This window comes from Triticum urartu, chromosome 1, assembly GCF_003073215.2.
Source record: "Triticum urartu cultivar G1812 chromosome 1, Tu2.1, whole genome shotgun sequence".
Classification (NCBI taxonomy): Eukaryota; Viridiplantae; Streptophyta; class Magnoliopsida; order Poales; family Poaceae; genus Triticum; species Triticum urartu.
Genome location: NC_053022.1, coordinates 154332843 through 154339816, shown reverse-complemented (window position 1 = coordinate 154339816; position 6974 = coordinate 154332843).

Genomic DNA, 6974 nt, shown 5'->3' with positions numbered 1-6974 from the left:
AGGGTGTGGAGGTTCCTCATGCCAGCATGCCCAAGCCTTCGATGCCAGAGCCAGCATTCTGAAGTTTTTGCTAGAAGACATACGGCAAGCTGTGGTCCTGCTGAGAAATCTACCACGTACAAATCATCTTTTCGATACCCTTCAAATACTAGAGACTTGTCAGATTCCATTAGAACAAGGCAACGATATTTTCCAAATATTACGATCATGTTTAAATCGCAAAGCATTGAGACAGACATTAAGTTGAAGCCAAGGGATTCAACAAGCATGACTTTATTCATGTGTTGATCCCTTGAGATTGCAACTCTACCTAGACCCAATACCTTACTTTTACCAGTGTCAGCAAATGTGATGTGGCTCTTGTCGGATGGACGTAAGGTTGAGTCCATAAAAAGGCTTGTTTTGCCAGTCATGTGATTTGTACACCCACTATCAATAATTCATTCTGAAGACGCTGGTGTCGTACCCTACAGTGCAGTTCGGGGGATAGGCTTCACGAAGAGCATTGTGAAGCAAAAACATTTGACGAACCAGTGGGTTATGAAAGCTTAGATCCAGATTAGGACTAATAGGGAGAGTAGCAAGCGATTTAGGAACGAAGTACATAGTAAGACCATTCGGGCATTTGATCTTGCACCCTACAAGATGTTTAAGGTCCCCAATAATAGCGTCAGACGATTTTGGTTTTCTGCTGGAGACCTTTCCCTGCAAAAGAGAGTTAAGTTTTCTTAGCCACCCACATCTTCAAGGGTGGCTTAGAAGCAATAAGTCTAAGTGCAGCATCTGAGAACTTTGGCTTTGGAGCCCTAGCAAACAGTCTTGCAGGCGGACAATAGTACTCATAAGAATAAGCAGAATAGTTCTTGGTCTTATGAACATGGCGGTTTGATGAACCGCTCTCATATTCATATGCCTGAGTATGGTTTCCCTGCAAAACATTTGCGTTAGTGCGACTCAGGTGAGTCCTCTGTCTGTATGAAGCCTTTGGACCGTATGAAGGCTTTGGTCTGAGGTTTGTCTTCTTCACGTGAGGTGTCATGATGACATTCACAGGAAGATTCTTCAGACACCTTTTCGGAACCCAGATCTTCTTCATAGGTGGTCCATTCCTGCAGTTAGTACCAATGTACCTGGCAAACACTTCACCATTCTGATTTTTAAACAGTTTATAGTTTGCATCAAGGGATTCATCAATGATAATGGGGTTAGCACAAGTGAAGCCAGATAGATTGGATGGATCTGCTGAAGGTTTCTTTGCAGCAACCCACATGGTTTTGGGGTACTGCTCAGGTTTCCAGTAAGAGCCATCAGCATTCATTTTCCTTACGAACCCAACACCCTCTTTCCTCGGGTTTCGGTTCAGAATCTGCTTTTTGAGGACATCACATAGTGTCTGATGCCCTTTAAGACTTTTGTACATCCCTGTTTCAAGCAATGTCTTCAACCTAGCATTCTCATCAGCAATAGCAGTGGTATTCTCAGCAGAGGGGTTAGTTACCACATCAACAGTTGAAGATATTGCAACAGTAGTAGCAGTAGAACATTCAGCAACAGAAGTAGCATTATCACGCTCAATGCATTTAAGACATGGTGGTTCAAATCCTTCCTGAGCGGAACTGATCTGTTTGGCGCAAAGTGACTCGTTTTTCTTTTGAAGATCTTCATGAGCCGCTCTCAATTTCTCAAGATCTTGCTTCCTTTGAAGATAATCATAGGAAAGCTTTTCATGAGTTGTTGAGAGAGTTTCATGACGACTTTCAAGTTTCTCATACTTAACATGAAGATTTTTTATGTCTTCAATTAAGGATTCAGATCGAGTCATTTCAGCACCTAACAGATCATCGCTTCTGTCTAACAGTTTTTGAATATGTTCCATAGCTTTCTGTTGTTCAGTTGCAATTTTAGCAAGTGTTTTGTAGCTGGGTTTTGAACCACAATCAGAGTCATCGTCACTAGATGTTTGATAATGAGTAGTGCGTGTGTTTACCTTGGCACCGCGTGCCATGAAGCAGTAGGTAGAAGCGGAGTAGTCCTTGTCATTTGCATCAGTGTCGGTGATGAAGTCATTGTCTTCAGTGTTGAAGATGGACTTGGCAACATATGCTGTAGCCAGACTTGCGACGCCTAAATCGGACTCCTCCTCAGACTCCACCTCCGCCTCCTCAGAAGCGGACTCCTCCTCTGAATCCATTTCCTTGCTAACAAACGCACATGCCTTGCCAGATGAGCTCTTCTTGTGTGATGAAGACTTTGAGGAAGACCTGGAAGAAGACTTTGAGTATTTATTCTTCTTCTTGTTGTCAGAGTCATATTCCTTGCTCTTCTTCTTTTTTTTTTCTCATTGTCCCACTGTGGACACTCAAAGATGAAGTGGCCAGGTTTCTTGCACTTGTGACATGTTTTCTTCTTGTAGTCATGAGCAGAAGCTTCATCATTCCTTGAGCTTGATCGGGAAGACTTTCTGAAACCTTTCTTCTTGGTGAATTTTTGGAACTTCTTCACAAGCATAGCAAGTTCCCTTCCGATGTCTTCAGGATCATCCGAACTGCTGTCAGATTCTTCTTCAGACGAGGAGACAGCTTTTGCCTTCAAGGCACGAGTTCGCCCATAGTTTGGACCGTAGATATCTCTTTTCTCAGAAAGCTGAAACTCATGTGTGTTGAGCCTCTCAAGTATGTCAGACGGATTGAGTGTCTTGAAATCAGGACGTTCTTGAATCATCAGGGCTGGGGTGTCAAACGAACTATCAAGTGATCTCAATAGTGTCTTGACGACTTCATGTTTGGTGATCTTAGTAGCGCCGAGGGCTTGAAGCTCATTTGAGATGTCAGTGAGTCGGTTAAATGTGAGATGGACATTCTCATTGTCATTTCGCTTGAAGCGGTTGAAGAGGTTGCGAAGGACACTGATTCTCTGATCTCTCTGGGTTGAGACGCCTTCATTAACCTTGGAGAGCCAGTCCCAGACCAACTTAGATGTTTCCAAAGCACTCACACGGCCATACTGTTCTTTGGTCAGATGACCACAGATGATATTCTTGGCAGTAGAGTCTAGTTGAACGAACTTCTTGACATCAGCAGCAGTGACACCTTCTCCAGCCTTGGGAACGCCGTTCTTGACGACATACCATAGGTCGACGTCAATGGCTTCAAGATGCATGCGCATCTTATTCTTCCAGTAGGGATATTTAGTTCCATCAAAGACGGGGCACTCAGCGAAGACTTTAATTATCCCTGCAGTCGACATAGCTAAAACTCCAGGTGGTTAAACCGAATCACACAGAACAAGGGAGCACCTTGCTCTGATACCAATTGAAAGTGCGTTATATCGACTAGAGGGGGGGTGAATAGGCGATTTTTATGAAAGTCTTCAAAATGTGGAAGTTATGGAGACAAATGATAGAAATAAACCTATTACCCTGCAGCGGAAGGTAGACTACACTAGGCAAGCCATAGTCAAGTATTCGATAGAGTGAAAGCACAGTGACTAATAGCAGCAGTGTAGTAAGGATCAGGTAGGAAAATATTGTGAAGCCACACAGAACACGCAATCACTCAGTGAAGACAAAAGATAGCGCGAACATACAATGACTTCACAAGGAGTAACAATAAGTAAAGGGAAGGGAAGATGAAACCAGTGACTCGTTAAAGACAATGATTTGTTGGACCAGTTCCAGTTGATATGACAACTGTACGTCTGGTTAGGGTGGCTAGGTATTTAAACCTTAGGACACACAGTTCTGGACACCCAGTCCTGAACACGTAGCTCAGGACACCCAGTCCTCACCGTATTCTCCTTGAGCTAAGGTCACACAGACCTCGCCCAATCACTCTGGTAAGTCTTCAAGGTAGACTCCCAAACCTTCACAGACTTCGTTCACCGGCAATCCACAATGTCTCTTGGATGCTCAGAACGCGACGCCTAACCGGCTGGAGGATGCACAGTCCTCAAGTGTAATAAGTTTTCAGATCACACAGACAAGAAGACTTAAGTGATGCCTAATTCTCTTTGGCTCTGGGTGGTTAGGGCTTTATCCTCGCAAGGAATTCTCTCTCAAAGGCTTCAAGGTGGGTTGCTCTCAAACGACAAAAGCCGTACTCTGAATCTGAGCAGCCAACCGTTTATGGTTGTAGGGGGTGGGCTATTTATAGCCACTTGGCAACCCGACCTGATTTGTCCGAAATGACCTTGGGTCACTAAGGAACTGACACGTGTTCCAACGGTCAGATTTCAAACTCACACGGCAACTTTACTTGGGCTTCAAGCAAAGCTGACTTGCCCGACTCTGGACAAGATTCGCTCTCAAAGTCTTCACTCGAAGACATAGGTTTTGTTTAAGCATCACTTCAGTCATTCTGACTGGTTCTCTTGGACCCCACTTAACAGTACAGTGGTTCCTATGACTCAACACAGAAAAAAGAGAACTACGAAAGATCTAAGTCTTCGAGCTCCATAGGCTTCATGTGGTGTCTTCTCTTGTCATAGTCTTTAATGTGAATATCTTCATATACTACCTTTGACTTCAGTGTCTTCATACATTTTTAGGGGTCATCTCTGGTAGGAAAACCGAATCAATGAGGGACTTCTACCTGTGTTATCCTGCAATTCTCACAAACACATTAGTCCCTCAACTAGGTTTGTCGTCAATACTCCGAAACCAACTAGGGGTGGCACTAGATGCACTTACAGCGGGACAGATGGATGACTAGGCCCAAGGCCCGGAAGGCAGGTTTATGTTAATGGTGGGCCGGTTTAAGAGGAAAGGCGTGAAGAATATTTTACCTTAAAAGGAGTTAAGACCTGGACTTGTATCTGGTTTGTATTAGAAGGTAAACTAGTCCTAATCCTAATAGGACTCCACATGTAACCCGCCCCCTTCGCATATATAAGGAGGGGCAGGGCTCCCCAAAGAGGGACAAACAAGAAACAATAATCTCTAGGGCTAGACACAATTAGAGGAGAGCCGGTTTACCGGCGACTCCCTCATGAGCATAATGAGACCTAACCACAAACAGCACGCAGGGCTATTTTCGGATGATGTTTCCCAGGGCCCGAAGCTGTCCAAACCCTTGTCTTGTGTTGCGTTTCTCGATTCCGATCAACCCTTCTCAAGCTACTACATAGATGCGCTGGCCTCGCGACTAAGTCCTCACACTAGGACATCTGCCGTGACAATTCCACGGCAATTTAAGGTACACAAATTTTATTCCATTATATTGAAGGGTCCACTGCTCAGTTGGTAAAGCACAAAGCTCTTAAACTTGTGGACGTGGGTTCAAGCCCCATGGTGGAGATTACATCATATGATGTTATTATCAATGAATCATATACAAAGTCCCACCTCAGTAATATCTTATTGAGCCGGCCCTTAGGGGCTACACGTTGTTGCTCAAGTTTACATGATCATATTCACAAAGTCCCTGCTCATTATTGCATAATGACCCAGTCCTTGGGGGCTACACTGGTTGAAGTTTTTATGAGTATCAAGCAATTACAAGTCTCAGGTTGTTGCAAGAATGACAACTCGGCTCTTGGGGGCTACATATATGGAGTATTCAGTCTTTACTAGTGACTAAGATGAACAACATGGATTTTTTCAAAGTGGCAGTATTTATATTGAAGCAAGTCTTAAATCATCACTTCTTTCTGCTCAAGACTTTGGGGCTACAGGTAATATGGATATAAGGGAGAAAAATCTTTAAATTCTCAGTTTTGAGTAAACCAGATATGACCCGGCGTCGGCAGCAATTATGACCCGGTGCTATCAATATTTACAAATCGGATATTTTGGCAATGATAAACCGGCAAGTTCTACAAGCCGGCTGAAAGTCAGATGAGTATTTCAAGACCAATATTTTTTAAGCCGGCGCTTTGAAAGCCGATTCAAGTGGATTATTTCTTACAATATTTCTCTATAAGAGACCAATGTCAGCAAATTGACTCTGAAGCTGGCTTATTGACCCGGATTTTTCAAAAACTGATGGCAGGAATCTCAGTGGACAGGTACTATTATTAAGTTTACAGCAGGTTGATGGCAGTCAAGATGCTGGACTAAATCCCAAAGATACAAATTAAAGTACACTAGTACTAGATTAATTACGTCAAGGCTGATTTGATTATACTTAGTGGTGGACTACTACCCACGTGGAGGCCTGGAACAATACTACAAGTACTATGACATTTGCATGGCAATATTTCATATATTTTCTGTCCACACCGTCCAGCATTATGCATTGGCAACGTGTGCGCTAGTTCGACAAAATCACCAGGTGCTATCTTTTTTATATTTTATCAGCATATATGAATTATTTGAGAACAATCAGTTTGGTCTGTATATTTTTATGTGCAACAAAGAAGGTGCCATGTTGTGCCTATGAAGCGTACGTCAGCATCATCACGCATCGACGTCTGCGCCCGCTTACTGATGGAACAGGTGTGCGCAAGTCACTGCCCGTGCAGCTTAATTTACATCAACCAGCCGGAGCCGTGTTGAGCCGCCCTTGCCGCTTGGAGTCGCCGGGGTTATATTAAGTCGCCGGTCTACCTGAGCCGCCGAAACTATATTGAGTCGCTGGTCTACCTGAGCCACCTCTGTCGCGATAAACGGATCATCCATCGTTCAAACAAATCAGGTGATATCCATCCAAGTTTGTTTCATTAGCACATGTTGTTTTGTCAAAGAACAAGTTTATCTTTGACTTGGTCTGCAATATTGTTTATGCAAGGCAATTATTTATGACAAAAAGTGATATTATACTGTGGAGATGGAGGCACGCCAATATCTTTTGTCATAGGTGGTCTTCGTTATTCAACGGACTCCCGCACCGGCTTACAACGTCGTGGCCGTCTCTCGCGACCGCGTCGGCTTACCACGCCGTGGCCGTTTCTCGCGACCACACCAGCTTACCACAAGGAGGACAACTTGCCCGTCTGCACCGGCTTACAACACCGCGGCCGACTCATCTATCGGCTCC